At 42.8% G+C, this 20,875-nt stretch overlaps 2 protein-coding genes and 1 pseudogene across 2 annotated transcripts in view; 1 reads left to right on the top strand and 2 right to left on the bottom strand.

The window, feature by feature from the left end:
- ATP4A (ATPase H+/K+ transporting subunit alpha) overlaps positions 1-20,875 on the bottom strand; it is a 77,275-nt gene that overhangs the window by 42,716 nt on the left and 13,684 nt on the right. The window lies entirely within an intron of this gene.
- PMIS2 (PMIS2 transmembrane protein) overlaps positions 1-20,875 on the bottom strand; it is a 36,653-nt gene that overhangs the window by 2,094 nt on the left and 13,684 nt on the right. The window lies entirely within an intron of this gene.
- On the top strand, positions 17,083-17,854 carry LOC131745628 (claudin domain-containing protein 1 pseudogene; annotated as a pseudogene).

Raw genomic sequence — 20,875 nt, 5'->3', positions numbered from 1 at the left:
ATACTACCCTTGGCTTGTGGTTTTAGAGGAAAAGAGGGTGTGATTCCAGACTGGCATGAATCTGTGGGCCCTTCTTCTTTCTGGTGAAAGAACTCTTAGCAGGATAAGAGGGACAATCTCAAAAGAATAAGTAGCTGCAGAAAAAAAGATTCTGTTCCACACCATGAATTGGTCTTGCAACTTTTACATCTAACCCCAGAAAACTTAGCAAGCTTTAAGACACTCAGACTGCAACATTATTACCATGTCCTGTGATTGTGATTTTTAACTTCGTACAGTCTACAGTTTTGATGAGACATCAAACTTATTTCAAGTATCTTAATAATTATTATTTCAAGTGACTTAGCAATACTTGAACTGACATCTTTATTTCCTGGACAAGAGATCTGCTTTTGAATTTTCTTTGAGTCAGAAGGAAACTGTAGGCATGGCTCCTCTTTTCTCACAGATGTGTGAATTAAAAAGAGAAAACCAATACTCCTCCCACCCAAGAAATACCCGCTAAGGACCCATGATAGACCTAGATTTCTTATTTAAATGAAGAGTTAGAGAATCTGAGTCTCATCTAAACCAAGAGAACACTGAGTCTCCTATTTTAAAAATATTTTTATGGAAGTGTATAAGAGTGCCCCAATCATATGTGTAGACCAATGAACTTTCACAAACAGCATACTCCTGTAACCTGCACCTGAAACAAGGCCCAGACCAGAAGACCCCCGTGCCCTCTTCCAGTTACTTCTCCACAAAAGATAACCTATACCCTGATTTTCACTCCCTCTTTTTAATAACTGCCTCGTGGGTCATGTCAGGGATTACAAAATTTACTACTAGGACCCTCCAGTAGGATATTAAGATGATTTCTATCTTTTGGCTGCCGCAAACAATGCTGCCAAGAACATCCACGAACGTGCTTCTCTGTGCAAGTAAGCAAGTACTACTCTAGAATAGAGTCCAAGAAGTAAGATTGCAGGGTTGAAGTATTAGGACTTTGTGGTCATCATACCATGATGACTTCTGCAAAGGCCTCACCGAGTCACACTTCCAATCCCAGGGTTTGAAAGGATCACTCTTTGTCTTCTTGTCAGCACACAATATCATCAATCCTATGAATTTTTGCCAATTTGAGGGGTGAGAAATTATACAGTAGCTCCTTATTGCTTTAATTTGCATTTGTCTGATGAGGAGGGAGTTTGAGCATTGCTATAGACTGAATTGTGTCCCCACAAAATTGATATGTTGAAACCCTAACCCCTAGTATGATTATATTTGGAGATAGGACTTTTAGGAGGTAATTAGCATTAGATGAGGTCATGAGGGTGGGGTAATCCTGGTGGGATTAGTGCTCTTGTAAGAAGAGACAGTGAGAGCTTGCTCCCTTTCTCTCTACCACATGAGGACAGAGTGAGAAGGCGGCCGTCTGGAAGCCAAGAAGAGAGCTCCCACCAGAACCCAACTATGCTGGCAGGTATGATGACAGACTTCCCGTCTCCAGATCTGTGAGAAAATAAGTTTCTGTCATGTAAGCCACCCAGTCTGTGGTATTTAGTTATGGTGGCCCGAGCTGACGAGGACACACATCTTTTTCCCCAGGAGGGTCGCATCAGTCGGACCAAGCAGGGAGCTATTGTACCCCGAACCCAGGAGAACCAGGCAATGCTCTGGTTCTCCTCCCACCGGGGCCGTGCTGGCAGGGCTGAGCAGGGAGCTGATCTTTCATCCCTGTCCGGTGGAAGCAGGAGGTGCTCCAACCAGAGGAGGGTCAACTGGGTCCAGCAGCAAGTTGTGCTGCCACCCCCAACCACAGCAGTGAAACTTAAGGAGGCAGCTGGCACCACCAGGCCTCACACCTCCTCCCTCCTCCGTCAGCACATTTACTGACGAGCTGAGCCTTCAAAGGGTACAGACTTCCAGGTATAAGGTGAATGAGCTCTGGAGAGTATACATTATATTTATATTACATGTTATTATTTTATTATAGTATATAATATATTTTATATCTATCTATATATATATCTGTTATATACCTGAAAATTGCTCTGAAATTAGATCTGAATGTTCTCAGCACAAAGAAGAAATGCTAATTATGCAGCACGATGGAGGTTTTTGCTGATGCTCCAGTGGTAATCATTTTGCAATATATAAGTGATCAAATCAACAAGTTGTACACTTTAAACTTACACAGTATTATATATCAGTTATATCTCAATAAAGCTGGGGGGAAATGGGCAAAAAACTCGAACACACACTTCATCAAAGAGAATACGAGGAAGGCATATGAACACAGGAAACGATATTCAACCTCATTTGACATTAGGGAAATGCAAGTTAAAACCACTGTGAGGGGGCTTCTCTGATGGCGCAGTGGTTAAGAATCCACCTGCCAATGCTGGGGACATGGGTTCGATCCCTGGTGCGGGAAGATCCCACGTGCTGCGGAGCAACTAAGCCCGTGCGCCACAACTACTGAGCCTGTGCTCTAGAGCCCGCGAGCCACAACTACTAAGCCCGTGAACCACAACTACTGAAGCCCGCGCGCCTAGAGCACAGGCTCTGCAACAAACGAAGCCACCGCAACGAGAGGACTGCACGCACCGCAACGAAGAGCAGCCCCTACTCCCTGCAACTAGAGAAAGCCCGCGCACAGCAACGAAGACCCAATGCAGCCAATAAATAAATAAATAAAGTTTATTAAAAAAAAATTTTTTTAAACCACTGTGAGGTCCCACTACATTACTTACATTGGTAAGTGTGGCTAAATAAAATGGCTGGATTAAAAAAAAAAACAAAAAAACAAAGCCCTGACAATCTCAAGTGTTAGTTGGGATGCAGAGCAACCTGAACTCTCACACATTGCTGGATGGCATGCAAAAGGGCACAGCCACTCTGGAAAATAGTTTGACACTCTATGAAGTTAAATGTACAATTGCCCTAAGACCCTCCAGTTCCACTCCTGGGTATTTACCCTAGAGAAATAAAAATTTAAGTTCACACAAAAACCTGAGCATGAATAGTTATGGCAGCTCTATACGGTGAATGGATAAACAAATTGTTGTACATTCATGCAGTGAAACACTACTTAGCCATAAAAGGAATGAACTTCATACATGCATCAACTTGGATGAATCTCCAAGGCATTATGCCAAGTGAAAAAAAGCCAGTCTCAAACGTTAAACACTGGGTGATTCCTTTGCTGGTGGCACTCTCACAAAGACAAAACTATGTTGACAGATCAGTGGTGGCCAGGGGTAGCGGAGGGGGCGTGTGACTGTGAAGGGGTCGCCCAAGGGAGATATTCTGGGGTGATGAAGCTCTTCCATATCCTGATTGTGATGGTGGTTACACAAATCTATCTCTATGTGTGTCAACGTCATTGAACTGTACATTAATAAAGGTCAATTTTACTGCATGTTAGATTGAAAATGCAAATAAAAATGATGATGGAATGGCTAAAATTTAAAAACCTGTTTGGAGTCAGGTATTTGGATAACGTCCTTCAATTTAGGTTTGTGTAATGCTTTTCTCAAACTTAGATGGAGATAACAGGTTTGGGGGAAGAATGTCCAGAGGTGAAGTGCACGTTTCATCACATCTTATCAGGGAGTACATCAGGTCAATGTGATTTGTCACTAGTAATGTTAACCTTAGTCACCTGGCCAAGGGACTGTTGGCTTTTCCTGGGGAGGGCTCGGAACCTATACCCCAGCTGGCTGGCGGGGAGCAGGAGAGGTCCCCAGCTCAGCCCTGACACAGCAGGAAAGCGGACAGACCAGAGCCAGTCAGGCCTCATCTCAGAGAATACTCCTGCGAAGGTCGGAAGTGGGGCCCCTTGCTGAGCCAAATAACAACTACCCTTATTTGCAGATGACATAATTTCTAAGCAGAAAATCCCAAGGAATACACACACACACACACACACACACACACACAAACAAAAAACATTTTTAAAAAAAACCCTAGAATTGGTAAAATGGGTTTAGCAATGTTCCATTTGCAATATATTTTCAATAGCCCTCAAATAAACAATTAGTTGGGTGTAAATCTAAAATGTTATTTATACAAGCTGTGTGTGTTACTACAGGTGCTGCTGAAAGAAATCAAAGAGGTCTTGGGAATTCCCTGGCAGTCCAGTGGTTAGGACTCTGCGCTTTCATTGCTGAGGATGCTGGTTCAACCCCTGGTCAGAGAACTAAGATCCCACAAGCCGTGTGACATGGCCAAAAAAAGGAAAAAAAAAAAAAAAAAAAAAAGGAAATCAAAGAAGAAGTCCTAAATAAATGGAGAGCCTTTCCACAGTCATGAATTGGAAGGCTCAACATCTCTCCCAAATTGTTAGGAAATTCTAATGCAATTCCTACTTAAAAAAAAACTAGCAAGATTTGTAGATGTAGACAAGCATTGTCAAAACAATTCTAAAAAAGAAGAATAAAGTTAGAGTATTCACATTACCCAATTTTAAGAATCGCTATAAATCTACATTAATAAGGCAGTGTGGTATTGGCAAATGGGTGAACACAGGTCAACAGAACAGAAAAAGGAGTGCAGAAAGAGCCCCACAGTATATTTATTGGCCATATTTGTCCAATTTATTTATTTAGAAAGGAGTCCAAAGGCAATTTATCAAAGAAAGAATAGGTTTTTTTATGGTGTTTAATTGGACCACCATATGCAAAACATAATCTCAACTAAAACCTCACATCTTATACAAGTATAAACTCAATATGTATCATAGATCTAAATGTAAATCTATCAAACTTTTAGAAGAAAACATAGGAGAAAATCCTCCTGACCCTGGGTTAAGCAGAGTTCTTAGACATGATGCCAGAACACCTCCAGAAGAGAAAAACGTAATTTAAATTGCATCAAAATCAAATCCTTCTGCTCTGCAATGAACATTGTTAGAAAGTGAAAAGATAAGCTACAGACCCAGAGAAAATATTTTCAAATCACATATCTGACAAAGGACTTGTATCCAAAATATATAGATGACCCTCAAACTTAACTGTAATAAAAACAAACCAATTTTTTCTCTATGGAAGAAGGACAAACTGACACTTCATCAAAGGGGATATACAGGCGGCAAATAAGCATATAAATTCTCGCAAAGATTACCCTGCACTGCTGAAGAACCTGACTCCAACTTGTTAAATGACCCCTCTCAAGGTGCCTGAAGCAACCTAAGACTCCTAGGCTCACATCACTCTTGCACCAAGTGGTGTCTTTCCCTTGCTGGGATTGATCAATCATCGGAGAGAATAGGAGGAGCCTGAACTCCTTCAGACCAATCAGCAGCCAAGTGAGTATTGGCTTCCCCCATCCTAGCACACAACCTCCAATCAGTCAATAGAAGTAGAATGATAGAATAGGAGGCGGGGCCTGTCTTATCTCCATGGTAAACCCTGGCAGGTTGGAGTGAGGGACAGGCTGTATGTAACCTTGGTAATGCCAGATCCAGATGCCCTAATGGAGGTGAGGGAGGGATATCTGAAGGAGCAGGGAGAGAATTTATGGGGTGACAGGAGGGAGAAAGAGAGTTAGAGGGGGTAGGGGAATCAAGGGGCAAGGAGAAATATTTAGGGAGAATGGATTTTGGAGAACTGGGAGGTTGTAATTAGTGGAGGGAGAAGGAATTCAAAGGATCACCAAGCTCGTTTCAGAGGTAGAGAGAAGGTGTTAGGAGGAACAGGGTGGGTCTTTATAAGGGGACAGAGAGGATGCTATGAGTGGACAAGGAAAGTGGCTCAAAGAAGGTCTTAGAGGAGCCAAATGAGAGGTTATGGGGGAGGGGAGAAGGGAGGAGTTTATGAGTGAACAATAAGGGTCATAACAGGACCATGACAGATTCATAGGGTCAAACAGAGAGCTATTAAACACATTAGAAGTTTTATAGGGTGAAAGTATTTACAGGGACAATGAAGGTTTTACACATGAAAACATAAAGTGTTGAGTGAGGGTCTTCTTAGTAGGGTGGTTTATAGGAACAAAGAGAAGGTTGATTGGGGAAGGATGAGGGTGTCAATAGGAACAAAGTGTGAGAGTGGGTCAGCTGAGGTACAAGGAGGCCAAGCGAGAGTCATCAGAGTCAGTAAGGGATTCAGTAGGGACAATGGAAGGAGCCAAGAGAGAAGTGCTGTAGAGATCAGCAAGGCAGTTATAGAAGGAGGAGCTTAGAGGAGACAGGGAAAATGTTACAGAGAACATAGAGGACTTATATGGCATGAAGTGCGGGGTTCTGGGGACAGGGAGGTATTAAAGAGGATAGGGAGATGCTAAGAGGAGAGATGGTGGGAGTTAGAGCGACCTGGTGAGAGTTTTCAAGAGGGTCAGTGAAGTTCTTATACGAGCCAAGGAGAGATATGTTGAGAGGAGGTCAGAGGGGACATTAGAGTCCGGAAGCCATATTAAGCTATAACCCACTCCCTGCCCCCAGTCATCTGAACTTATGTCTGAGGAGCCCCCCGAAGACCACAACCTGCTGGCGATCTTGGCCTGCATGATGTGTTGTCCCTTAGGCATTGCAGCCATGTACTACTCTTTACAGGTGGGAATCTGAATCATGCCAATCCTCTCCCTCCCCTCCCTCTCCATCCTGGCCCTGACCCTGAACAGTATCCATGTTCTCCCTCCTGTTTGTTCAGATCCTACCCTGTGCCCCTACAGACCCATGGCTCACCCCTATTCAATAACCCTTTTAAGTCCAACTATTCTTGCTCCACCTCTCCCGTCCGACTCAGACGAGGAACCACATCAATAACAATGAACCTGCCTTGGCTGCCGAGACCTCCCAGAAAGCCTTCACATTTGCAGTCTCAGCAATGGTTATGGGATGTATTGGCATACTCTGCATCTTCTTTGTCTTCATCTCGGTTGCAATCCTAGCATTCATAATTTCTCGCTAACCTCCTCTCCAGCTCATGAAAAGAACACCAAATATATACGTGTGACTTACCGTGGCTCTAAGTATCCATTTGGCCAAATGGGACACCATCTCCTCATGGTTGGGAGTAAAAAGTGTTGCCAGCCTGACCCAGAACCTTGAGGTGGCTGACGGGGAAAGGAAGTGGTAGCTCAGGCAGCCCGTTGGACCAGAGCACAAGACCAACTCTGGATCCTGCCAAGGTTGGGCCATGGGAGACAAGGGAGGGCACTCCTTCCCCAGGGCAGCCTCCCCTCCTGCCCACAGGCATGCATTCATGTCATAAATCTGTTTCTGCCCAACAAGGGACTTGACGGTGCTTCATGACTTGGGGGACATAGCAGTCATCACTACAGATTCAACCACACCCCCTCAGAACCTTTAAACCAGACAGTGACAGTCCAGAGTGGTTTCATCTCTAATGGGGGAAACATAGGGAACTGGGTTGTAAAAGGCCACATCTAACCTGGGGTACTTGTGGTCTACCAGAAAACCAGGTAGTCAAACATCTATCAGTGAACTGGTTAAAATTCGGGTCAAACTGTAAAGAACTTCTATAACAGCTATGGTTGCCTCCTCTCCCCACCAACACCCGTGCTTGTGATTTAATCATTATTCAGCAATACTTTTTGAGCACCTATGATGTACCAGACACTGTACTACTAGGGAACTTGAAAGAGCAAGGTAAATAAGACTACTTTCTGATGGAGCTTACATTCTAGTGGGAAGAAAGCCATAAACAAATAGACTGTTAAATAAACAAGATAATTACAGGGAATGGAAAATGCTATGGAGAAAATAAAACAGGGTAATAAGCTAAAACATTGACAGTACTGGTCCATCAACTGTTAATGGTCTACAACAAGATAAGTACAGAAATCGCTAATAAGTGCTTAGAAACACAGCAATCTGACATTGTTATGACATCCAAGTTTATGATCAAGAGACTTGTCTTGGGCTTCCCTGGTGGCGTAGTGGTTGAGAGTCCGCCTGCCGATGCAGGGGACGCGGGTTCGTGCCCCGGTCCGGGAGGATCCCACATACCACGGAACGGCTGGGCCCGTGAGCCATGGCCGCTGGGCCTGCGCGTCCGGAGCCTGTGCTCCGCAACGGGAGAGGCCACAGCAGTGAGAGGCCCGCGTACCGCAAAAAAAAAAAGAGAGACTTGTCTTGTTGAACAGGGTACAGACCAAAAGGATCAGTCCATGACAGATTGAAGATATCAAAAACAGATCCTACTCCACAACTGAGCTAGTGAGCAATATACAAATAAAAACTATCAATCTGAGCAATTAATGAAAAATATAAATACTGCCATTTGTAACAACATGAATGCAACTTGAGGGCATTATGCTAAGTGAAATAAGTCAGACAGAGAAAGACAGTGTGTGATATCACTTATGTGGAATCTTAAAAAGCCAAACTCATAGAAACAGAAAGTAGAATAGTGTTTTCCAGGAGCTGGGTGGTGGAGAAAATGGAGACAGGTTGGTAAAAGCGTACAAATTTTCAGTTGTAAGATGAATAAGGTCTGAGGGTGTAATATATAACAAGGTGACTATGGTTAACAATACCATATTATATATTAAAATTTGCTGAGAGTAGATCTTAAGCAGTCTCACCAAAGGTAACTATAGAGATAATAGATGTATTAATTAACTTTTTGTAGTAATAACTCCACAGTGTACATGCATATTAAATCACCATGTTATACACTTTAAATATATTACAACTTTGTCAATTATAACTCGATAAAGCCGGGTAAAATTTTTTTAATAAAGCTTTAACCGTAAAGTACCAACTATCATTTTGCTTTCAGTCCATGGGACAGAACTAGTCTCATGGCCTCATCTGAATGCAGGAACCTCTGGGAAATGTAGTCCCAGACTAGGAAGCCAATGGACACCTTTCCAGGATCTTCCTTGAGCTGAGACACTGAAGCCAAAGTGTGAGAGCTGTTCCAAGAACTGTGAGAACAGAGTTCCCACAGAGTGGGAATAGCAAGTGGAAAGGTCCATAAGCTGGAATGAGCTTGGCAATTCAAGGGAAAAAAAGGAGGCCAATGTGGCAGTAAGTAATGTCACATATCTCCCACTCTCAAAATAGGTAGGGTTCTCTCATCCTCCCGGTAAGAATCCTTGTAGGTGCTTATGAAAAGTCTCAAAAATGTTCCCTATTTCCACCTCTCCTGATGAGGAAACCCAACACTCGTTCTTAACCTTTCATCTGACAAAGATCTGCTCACAGAAATATTTTGCTCATACAGCCAGAGTCCTGTAGAACCTCCCAATCCCCTCCATCCCTGTCTCTGTGCTGGATGATGCTGGGAACACATCAGTGACCAAGACAGACCCCCATCCCTACCCTCAGGAAATCCACAGTCCAGAGGGGAAGGCAGACTCATCACAAGACAGGGCTGTGAGTTGTTCTTTCATTTAGCAAACTTTTATTGTGCATCTGTTGTTGTGCCAGGCACAGGGGACATATTGCTGAACAAAACTATCTCTCCCGCTAGCCCCCTGCTATGCTTCAGCCCCGTCATCATCTGCCCTGGTCCATGCCCTGGTCTCAGCCTCCTCCTCTGAGCCAACCTCCACCGAACAACCAGAATGTTCTTCTTCACTTTTTTAAAAATTTTAATTTCTTAATTTATTTAGATAAAGGTTTCAAATCTAAAAACTGTATAGAAAAAGAGTCTAACAGACCCCCACGTACCATCCAGATTTAACAGATGCAAGCATTTTCCTATATTTGCATCAGATCTTTTCTTTTTAGAAATAAAATGTTGTCAGTACAAATTAAGCCCCTGTCCCCTTCTTCTCTATTCCATTCTTCCCTCCGTCCATCTCTGGAAGAAACCACTGAACTCAGGTTGCTGTAAATCAATCCTATGTGTATTTTGCACTTCACTCCATACGTGCAGGTACACTTGATGGTGCAGAGTTGTTGTTTGGGTGTGTAGTAGTCCTTAGTTTCCGCTGACAAATGTTTCCGGCTCTTCACCTTCCAGGACTCATCTTCTGGGTCCCTCAGTTGGCCCACTTGATCTCTCCCTCCATCTGCAAATATATTCTTCACGTGGCTTCTGGGGAAAAGTTCTCCATTCTCCTCCTAACTGCTGGCAGCTCTTTCACAGTCTCTTTTGCAGGTTTGCCCTCATCCTCTGTACCTGGTTACCTTCAGGAGCAGAGGACAACCCAGAACGTAAGCACCACTGGACCCAGACACCTCATACCAAGAGGGCCACAGAACTCAGACACCTCCAGACCAGGCCACTGCTGGAGGAAGTCATCAAGAGGATGTGACCACCGGTTTACCCACAAGCTAGACTCGGGCAATCAGAAGCTCCTTACCCGCCCCCCCCGTCCTGGGAATGTACACTGTGCCCACCGCTGCCACAGTGGGAACCTTTCCAAGGAACGTAGCTTTTAGAGAGCGAGGTGTTGTTGAGACAATCTGGACTGAACACAAGACCGGACCCAGTTAAGGTCTCTATTTAAACTTTTAAGATGCTGGCAGGCAGGCGCAGATCTGCTCATCCTACAGCTGCCCAAGACCAGCCTGGTATGTAAATTTCCTTGCTTATCAAAACTTACACCTACCAATCTGGAGTGGCCTGCCTCTTTTTTCAGTCTATCCTCCATGTATGGGGGGCCAGGTTCAGATTTCACATGGGAGACCCCTGAGGTTGCAACCCAACAGACACCCACATAAATGGATTAATTCAGGCAAATCTGAACCCTGATAACTGATGAACCTAGAGCTCAGGGACCTCTGGACCTGGCCACCTTCATAAAACAGGAGTCAGCTTGGGAACTTGGGTACCTCCAGACCTGGACACCCTCAAATCGGAAGGCCACCCCTAAGTTCACTCTGCTTCAGACATCCACCAACATCCTTGACTCAGCCCTGCACTCTGAAATTCAGAACCTGGAGCCCCAGGAATGCAGAGATAGACCTGGTTGATGGATATTCTAGGGCAAGTCCAAGAACAAGGTGAGGCCTGGCACTAAAGAGCCACACCCTCAAGAGGTGTGGAGCCAACCAGGATGCTGGGCAGAGCCCTGGCCCAGAGGTGGGGTGGGCAGAAGCTTCCCTCTGAGGTGATTTTAACCTTGTGCACAATCGCTAGGCAGTGAGGCTGTTATTTGGGGGCAGAAAGACAGGTGCAGTGATGGGGGGACACTTTGGAGAGACAGGGCGTGATGCAGATGGTGCAGATAATGGGCTCTGTTGAGAACGGAGTATTGGGACAACCGTGGATGGAAGGGGACAGGAAAAAACATGTTATCAGAGTAGACAGGGGATCTAGCAGCGTGCTAAGGAGTCTGTTTCATGACAGTGAGGAAGGCTTGGAAGGACACTGGGGGGAAATCAGAACATTTGGGGTTATGGAGGACAGTGAAGGTATCATAATAGTACGAAGGGGTCATATCGGGACAGAGGGACCATGTCAGGAAAGACTGGCTGTATCAGGGCAAGTGGGCTGTTAAACTGGCTCACTGAGGGCTGTCATTAGAGGTAAGTGGCCTTGTGTAAAAGAAAGTGCACACTAGATGGGAGTCAGCCTGGCGTTTTTGGCTTGGTCACTGGGGGTGCTCTGGATGATCTGTGGAGAGCATTCATAGAGGGTATCAGTCCAAAGGTAACTGCAGGCAGCGAAGACTTGTAGGTGCCAAAGAGATGTTATAAATGGTTGGTGTGTGAAATGAAGAGGTTACTGACAATGTTAGGGAGGGTCTGGGGATGTGTTACAGCGGATCACTTGTCCTCACAGGACAACAGTGAAGGCTCTCACAGGGGGTTGGCGAAGTTGCTCCTCGCTGTGCATGAGGGTTAGGGGGCTATCACATTTTGTTTGGCAAGTCAGGGATGTTAGTGTGAAGAGTGTGAGAAGGGATCAAGGCAGGCTGTGTGGCCTTGGCGGGCACTGCAGCAAAGGGAGAGTCTTACGGGAGGTTGTTGTGGGGTGACAGGGAAACCGCTCCAGGTGCCATTGAAGGTCAATGGGGAGTACGATGGCTCCCTGTGAGGCTGTTAGTGAGTCAGCTGGGATTTTCTAGGAGCTGAAGAAGAGCTTCATATACGAAATCATTAAGGAATTCCCCAACTTTAATATGTAAGAAGATGCATCTTGTAGGCTTCTCTGGCTAAGACGTTTGGAGAGGTTTTTGTCACTGTCTTTGGAGTTGTCTTGTTTTCCTGTTAGGTGCCTGGATATTTCTGCCTAAGTTTACCCTGAAGGTCTTGTAGCAGCTAGAAGGTGTCCAGAAATTGTCCAGGGATAGTATGCCTCTTGTATTAGTTTGCTAGGGCTGTCAGGACAAGATGCCACAGACCAAGAGGTTCAAACAATGGATATTCATTTTCTCACAATTTTGGAAGCTAAAAGTCCAAGATCAAGGCGCCAGCAGGCTTGGTTTCTTCGGAAGTCTGGCTCCATGGCTTGCAGACGGCCACCCTCCAGCTGTGTCCTCACATGGTTGTCCTTCTGTCTGTGTTGTTTGCACCCTAATCTCTTCTTTTAAGGACACCAGTCATATTGCATTAGGGCCCACTCTAATAACTCCATTTTAACTTAATTATCTCTTTAAAGGCCATACATATACCCAAATATAGCCACAATCAGAGGTACTGGGGGTTAGAGCTCCAACGTATGATTTTGAAGGGGAAACGATTCTGCCCATAACACCTCTATTAATCCTGGGAACACGCTTCCAGATTTAGAAAGTGGAGGCAGACATGGTTTCTGCATGGATCTGTGTCTGTTTAGAGAAGGAATGTATCTGTGGCTGCAGGATACTAAGGGGTAGTTTGTGAGTGGAGAGGCTAGAGGATGGGATATTGAAGATTCAGATATAGTATGAGGCAAAGAAATTCATGGAGAGAGAAAGCAAAGGGACTAAAACTACAACCTCAGCGGAGTGGGAAAGCAGCCTCCTGAGCCTTAGCCTCTCTTGCCTAGCCCACAGATAAAGCTACCATAGATCCATAGAACCTCCCCAGACCCTGAGATGGAGCCCAACTGCAGGATGCTGAGATGGTGGCAGAGAAGCCAGTGGCAGACAAGGAGCCACAGGCCCCATCGAGGTTGAAAATACAGGGGCAGCCTCTGGTTGAGGATTGCCCAGCCCCCTCTGCCACCTCAGCCATCTTTCCCCCCTGGCATCCTGGCTTGCCTCACCTCTCTCTAAATGCCCAGCACACCCCACCCACTGTGACCCAGCCTCAGGGCCAACAGTAGCTTCTGAGGAGGCCTTGTGGGAGTCAGAAGAGGTACCCATTCCCCTGGGCAAATGAAGCAGCTCCCACCCACTCCCCTGCCAGGTCAGGTCCTGGGCAATGACTGCAAAACCTAAACAGCTATAGGTGGCAGCCCTGCCCAACCATTGTCACTGTCCCCTGTGTGCTTCCTCCTCCCCAACCCTCCCCCCAATGCACAGACCCAGAGAGCCAACCGCCAGGGAGACGTGATCTGAGCCCAGGTCAGCTCTCCCACCACCCTCTGCTTCAATGACTGTCCTACCCTCTGCACTTTCATCACCTTGTTCTTGATAGTTTTCCACTGTGTCTGTGGTCATGGACCAGGACCAGGACCAGCAGACTCATCTTCATCTCAGGCACTGAGTGGGATGGCGGAAGAGGGGGGGAAAGTGAAATGCTTGCTCCCTTTTAGGACACTTCCAGGAAGTTCTACACACACACACACACACACACCTATTCTGTTCCCATCACATTGTCCAGAGTTTAATCACATGGACTCCTCTGGCTGGCTCCCAGGGAACCTGGAAAATGCAGTCTCTACTCCAGGTGACCTGGATAAAATGAGAATTTCAGGATTGGGGACCAACTATGTGTGCCACCTTAATTCTAGTCTTGAGGAACAAATATACCTGTGATAGTTTTTGTTAGGAAGATTGAACATCAGGAATGAAAAGTAAAAGAAAAATAATTAAAATGGCAGTTGAAGAATGTGCTTTGCTATGAATCTGACCAACTTTCAATCCATCAATTAAAAGCCAAGACAGAAGTGTATGGGATTACCATGTTAAGTACAAAACCTTGTGCTTGCCCAATTTTTTCTGGCCTCAGGTGTTGTGTGTAGAACTGCGTTCCATGACTTGATGTTATGTTAGAGAAGATTTCTCTCTATTATACTAAACAAACAAAAAAGCTGAGATGGACAAAACTGTCCTCTCCCCTCTGGCACATTTACAATGTCCATGCACTTCTCAATGTGTCTAATTACAACTGGAATTGCTCTTATCTGTGTCACTTGAGAGTTACTCGGGTTTAAAGTCAGCTGCACTGTTCTTACAATGTATCTGGAATTGGGACTTACCTAGTGGTCCAGTGGTTAAGACTTCACGCTTCCACTACAGGGCGCACAGGTTTAATCCCTGGTCAGGGAACTAAGATCTCACATGCCACGTGGCACAGCCAAAATGTTATAAAAATTTAAAAAATCTTTTAAACTGTATCTGGAATATTGAGTCAGGTTCTGGTTTTTATTTATTTATTTTTTTATCTTTTTATTTATTCTTTTTTTTGGTGGTACGCGGGCCTCTCATTGTTGTGGCCTCTCCTGTTGCAGAGCACAGGCTCCAGACGCACAGGCTCAGCTGCCATGGCTCACGGGCCCAGCCGCTCCGCGGCATGTGGGATCTTCCCGGACCGGGGCACGAACCCGTGTCCCCTGCATCGGCAGGCGGATTCTCCAACCACTGCGCCACCAGGGAAGCCCAGGTTCCGTTTTTTAAATACAGGATGGATCACTTACAATCTGGGGTCATGGAAATTCAGATCTGTAAACACAGTGTAATTCTCATGCATTTATTTTTTAATTTTTAAAATTTTTTATTTTGTATTCGAGTATAGTTGATTCACAATGTTGTGTTAGTTTCAGGGGTACAGCAAAGTGATTTAGTTATACATGTTCATATATCTATTCTTTTTCAGATTATTTTCCCACATAGGTTATTATAGAGCATTGAGTATGGTTCCCTGTGCTATACAGTAGATCCTTGCTGATGATCTATTTTACATATAGTAGTGTGCATATGCCATTTAGGTTTTTTAAACCCTAAAGAAAAAAGTTTAGTCTTACCTTTAATATCTTTTTACTTCCAGAGTTTACTGTTGCTCTTTTACTATCTTAATCTTTCAGAGCTTTATCAAGGTATAATTGACAACATGATATTTAAAATACAATGTGATGAGTTTTGACATATGTATACACCCATGAAACCATTGCCACAATCAAGATAATGAACATATCTGTCACCTCCAAATTATTTCTCCTGCCACTTTGTCATTCCTCCCTCCCACCTCTCCCCAGGTAACCACTGATCTGTTTTCTGTCACTATAGATTAGTCTGCATTTTTTAGAATTTTATGTAACTGGAATCATAGAGTATGTGCCCTCCTTTTCTCTGGTTTCTTTCAGTCGGCATAATTATTTTGAGATTCATCAATGCTGTTCCATTATCAACAGTTCACCTTTTATTGCTGACTGCTCCATTATATGAATATGCCACAGTCTGTTTATCTGTTAACCTGTTCATGGACACTTGGATGGTTTCCAATTTTCGCCTATTACAAATAAAGCTGCTATGAGCATTCAGATACAAGTCTTTGCATGGGTATATGCTTTCATTCCTTATAGATAAATACCTCACAGTGGGATGGCTAGATCATATGGTAGATGCACGTTTAGCTTTTAAGAAACTGACAAAGTGTTTTTCCAAAGTGATTATACTATTTTACATTCCTATAAGCCATGTAAGAGAGTTCCAACTGCCCCATATCTTTCCCATGATATAGTTAGTCTTTTTTATTTTAGCCATTCTACTAGGTGCGTAATGGTATTTCGCTGTGATTTTAATACACATTTTCCCACTGACAAATATTGAGTATCTTTCCGAGTACTTATTTACCATCAATACATCTATTTGGTGAAGTGGTTGTTCAAATCTTTTGCCCATTTTTATTAGATTGTTTCTTTTCTTATTATTGAGTTTTGAGAGTTCATGATATATTCTGGAATCAAGTCCTTTACCAGATTTTCCAGACTGTCTCTTGTCTTTTAATTCTCTTAACAGTGTCTTTTGAAGACCAGAAGTTTTAACTTTGATGGCCATTTTCTTTCCTTTTCTTTTCTTTTTTAACAGATCATGTTTTTATTGTTGAATCTAAGAAATCCTTGCCTAACCCACGGTTTCTCTTGCAACCTCTCTTTTATAGTTGTAGTTTACATTTAGGTCGAGGATCCATGTTGAGTTCATTTTTATTGGATGCTAAGTATGCATCTAAGTTTATCCTTCTGCATACAGATATCCACTTATTCCTGGGACATTTATTGAAAACACAGGGCTTCTCCACTGAATTGCCTCTGCACATTTTAAAAAATTTAAATGCTCATATATGTTATGATCTATTTCTGAACTAAAAATAGGTGGCACCCTTCCATTAATGTATTTCTCTGTCTTGAGATTAATACCACACTTTCTTGATTTCTGTGCCTTATAACAGGAATTGAGGTCAAAGAGTGGAGTTCTCCCACTCTGTGCCTCTTTTTCAAAGTCGTTTTGGCTATTCTAAGTACACTTCACATTGATGTTCAACCAATCTCCAGAACAGTTTTCATCTTGTGAAAGTGAAACTCTATACCTATTAAACACAACTCCCATTCTCTCCTTGCCACCAGCCCCTGGCAACCACCATTGTACTTTTGGTCTCTATGAATTTGAGTACTCTAATTCCTTATATAAGTGTAAATCATACAGTGTTCGTCTTTTCGTAACTAGCTTACTTCACTTAGCATAATGTCCTTAAGGTCTATCCATGCTGTAGCATTTATCATCAGAATTCCCTACTCTTTTAAGGCTAAACTATATATATATATATATATATATATATATATATATATATATATATATATATATAAAACTTTTTTTATCCATTCATCCATTAATAGACACTTGGGTTGCTATCATCTTTTGGTGAATAATGCTGTTATGAACATAGAAAATTCTTTTGAAAACATAGGTGTTTTCGATGGAGGAGGCGGGCTCTGCTGGGAACTGCATCAGAGGGGGTGCAGGGAGAGCAGGGTGCTGTCGTTTGAGCTTGAGGGTGAAGCTGGCAGAGCAGGAGGATGGACGAGCAGTCTGAATGCCAGAATGGATAACCATTTTGCTACAGCATTTGTAATTGCTTGTGTGCTCAGCGTCATTTCTACCATCTACATGGCAGTCTCAATTGGCATAGACTTCTGGTATGAGTATCAAAGTTCAGTTCAAGAAAATTCCAGCGATTTGAACAAAAGCATCTGGAACGACTTTGCTAGTGATGAGGCAGATGAAAAGAAATAATGATGCAATTTTCTGATATGATGGCACAGTGGGATTGTGGAGACGGTGCATCACTATACCCCAAAACACATACTGGTATAGCCCACCAGAAAGGACAGAGTCATTTGATATGGTCACAAAATGCATGAGTTTCATGTTAAATGAGCAGTTCCTGTAGAAATTTGTTGATCCTGGAAAGCACGATAGTGGGACTGATCTGCTTCGGACCTATCTTTGGCATTGCCAGTTCCTTTTACTTTTTGTTAGTCTAGGTTTGATGTGCTTTGGGGCTTTGATTGGACTTTGTGCTTGTATCTGCCAAAGCCTGTATCCCACCACTGCCACAGGCATGCTCCATCTCCTTGAAGGTTAGTGTACACTGGGCTCAGTGAGTTGTTACGTTGCTGGAATTGAACTACTCCACCAGAAATTAGAGCTGCCTGAGAACGTGTCTGGCGAATTCGGATGGTCCTTCTGCCTGGCTTGCGTCTCAGCTCCCTTACAGCTCAGGGCTTCTGCTCTCTTCGTCTGGGCCGCTCATCCCGACTGGAAGGAGTACACCTTCATGAAGGCATATCATGTGGCATGAGTGGAAGCTGACTGCTTTACAATTGCCTTTTTAATGATTTTTTTCATATTAATATTTTCCCTTATCTCCCCCCCAATGGTTTTTAACCTTTTTTGTGTGAATTTACCATTTTATCCTGAAAATCCATTTTATTTATTCGTGCAGATGGTTTTTTCTTAACACCACTAAAACGTATATGGAACCTGAGTGATTCTATCTTTCAGACAAACTAATCTAGGTTCAGAGCCCAGACAGAAAAAAAATGGGTAGACTCTTGGCACAAATTTGTGAAAGCAAATTGGTAGTAGGAGGTTGACCCAAAGCAAATTCTGCTGATGTCTGTTAGACTTTTCAGTAAAGTAACTGTATCAGTTTAACTAGAAACTCTAGTTTCTTTGGGAAACCTCTTATCATTGTCAAAACTTATATTCACTTTGCTGTTGCAGATAACCAGTCAGCCAGAGGTATTAGTGCTATTTTCAAGGACTTATGCTATTTATAAGAAAATAAGGAAATTATCAGGGCTTCCCGGGTGGTCCAGTGGGTAAGACTCTGTGCTCCCAATGCATGGGGACTAGGTTCAATCCCTGGTCGGGGAACTAGATCCTGAATGCATGCCACAACTAAGAGTCTGCATATCGCAACTAAGAAGTCCACATGCCACAACTAAAGATCCCACATACCACAAGTAAGACCCGGCACAACCTAAATAAATAAATTTTTTTAAAAAAGGAAATTATCTAAGCTCTTTTTCTCCTAAATATTGGCATATAACTTCATCTGAGGTGAATTATCACAGTTGTTTATCTATACTGTGTCTGTTTACAAGAAAGGAAGTGTTTATGTGGAATTTTAACTTTGTAGCTGCAAGAAATCCAGTTCGTCCAGACAAGAGGATGAACCTTATTTTCTTTTAACTCTCCTTAATGTGTCAGTAGGATTTTCAGTATCACCAAACCATTTGGGATTTTTGTTCCTTCCCTCCTCATACACCAGGTTTATTAAAAGAGTGCTTTCTTTTTAACACTACATTGGGGTCACAGAGTAAAATTCTCCAACTGCCATCTGTTTATTTCAGCTAAGCACCATAAAGAAATTTCCACCATAATGACCCTCTGGAGTTAGGAAAACTACCACAAGACCTAAAGCTTTGGCTGGTCATTAACTTCCAACTATGGTCTTTAACTCTTGTGGTGAAATGATGTGCCTTTCCTTGCCTAGCCACTTCCTGGTATGTATCAACATTATTTAATGTCTTCTAATTCAGTCATCTTTTTATAAATATGTCTATAAACATTGAACTTTAAAAAATCTTATTTAGGGCTTCCCTGGTGGCACAGTGGTTAAGAATCCGCCTGCCAATGCAGGAGACACGGGTTCAAGCCCTGGTCCAGGAAGATCCCACATGCCGCAGAGCAGCTAAGCCCCTGCGCCACAACTACTAAGCCTGCGCTCTAGAGCCCACAAGCCACAACTACTGAGCCCGCGTGCCACAACTACCAAAGCCCGTGTGACTACAGCCCATGCTCTGCAACACAAGAAAAGCCACAGCAATAAGCCCGCGCACCACAACTAAGAGTAACCCCACTCACCGCAACTAGAGAAAAGCCCGCGTGCAGCAACAAAGACCCAATGCAGCCAAAAATAAATAAAATAAAATTAATTAATTTAAAAAATCTTATTTATTCCATTACTGTAGTACTTGGCAGATTTTTTTTAATCTAACTTAGTAATTTCTTACAAAATCCTAAATCCGTCTTTTTTAAAAAATAAAAAATGAGAAGAGAGTCAAAAAATAAAACCATGGGTGTTTTCAGTTCTTTTGGATATATAACCAGAAGTGCAATTGTTGGATCATATGGTAATTCAATTTTCAATTTTTTATTTTTGAGGAACTGCCATACTGTTCTCCACAGCAACTGCACCATTTTGCATTCCCTACCAACAGTGCGCAGGGGTTCCAATTTCTGCACTACCTTGTCTTCACTTGTATTTTCTGGGGGCTTTTGATAGTAGTCATCCTGATGGATGTGAGGTGCTATTTCATTGTGGTTTTGATTTTGCATTAGGGAATGATATGATGATGTTGAGCACATTTGCATATGCTTATTGTCCTTTTGCATATCTTCTCTGAAGAAATATCTAGTCCTTTGCCCATTTTTTAATCAGATTATTTTGTTTTTATGAGTAGTAGAGTTTTTATATATTCTGGATATTAGCCCCTTATCAGATATATGATTGGCAACCATTTTCTCCCATTCCATCATAGGTTGCCTTTTCACTGTTATGTCCTATGATGCACAGTTTTTAATTCTGATGTAGTCCATTTTATGTATTTTTACTTTTGTTGCCTGTTTTTGTTGTCACATCCAAAAAATCATTGCCAAATCCAATGCCATGAAGCTTTTCTCGATGTTTCCCACTATGAATTTTATGGTTTTAGATCTTATTTTTAGGGCTTTGATCCAGTTTGAGTTAATTTTGGTGCATGGTGTAAGGTAAGAATCCAACTTTATTCTTCTGCATGGGGATATCCAGTTTTCCCAGCACCATTTGTTGAAAAGACTCTTCTGCTCAGTTTTATTGTAATTTGCTCTTCTTTTTCCAGATACTCAAAGTGGAAGCTGACATCATTCATTTGAGATGGTTTGCTATGGATTGAATGTTTGTGTCTTTCCAAAATTCACATGTTTGAAGCATAATCCCCGATGTAATGGTACTTAGATGTAAAGCCTTTGAGAAGTGCTTAGGTCATGAGGGCAGGTACAAACTATTGGGTGTAAGATAGGTTCAAGGATGTATTGTACAACACAGGGAATATACCCAATATTTTGTAATAACTGTAAATGGAAAGTAACTTTTCAAATTGTTTTTAAAATCTATTTTAAATTTTTAGAAAGATAGACCATATCCTTGATCATAAAACTAACTTTAACAAATTCAAAGAATTTAAATCATATAAAGCAAATCATACAAAATCATATTATCTGACTCTGGTAGGCAGAACTCTAATGTGCCCACCACCCAACCACAAAAAAAAAA

The sequence above is a fragment of the Kogia breviceps genome, chromosome 18 (assembly GCF_026419965.1).
Source record: "Kogia breviceps isolate mKogBre1 chromosome 18, mKogBre1 haplotype 1, whole genome shotgun sequence".
Classification (NCBI taxonomy): Eukaryota; Metazoa; Chordata; class Mammalia; order Artiodactyla; family Physeteridae; genus Kogia; species Kogia breviceps.
The sequence above is the reverse complement of the archived record's forward strand: the minus strand, read 5'-3'. Positions and strand labels throughout refer to the sequence as shown.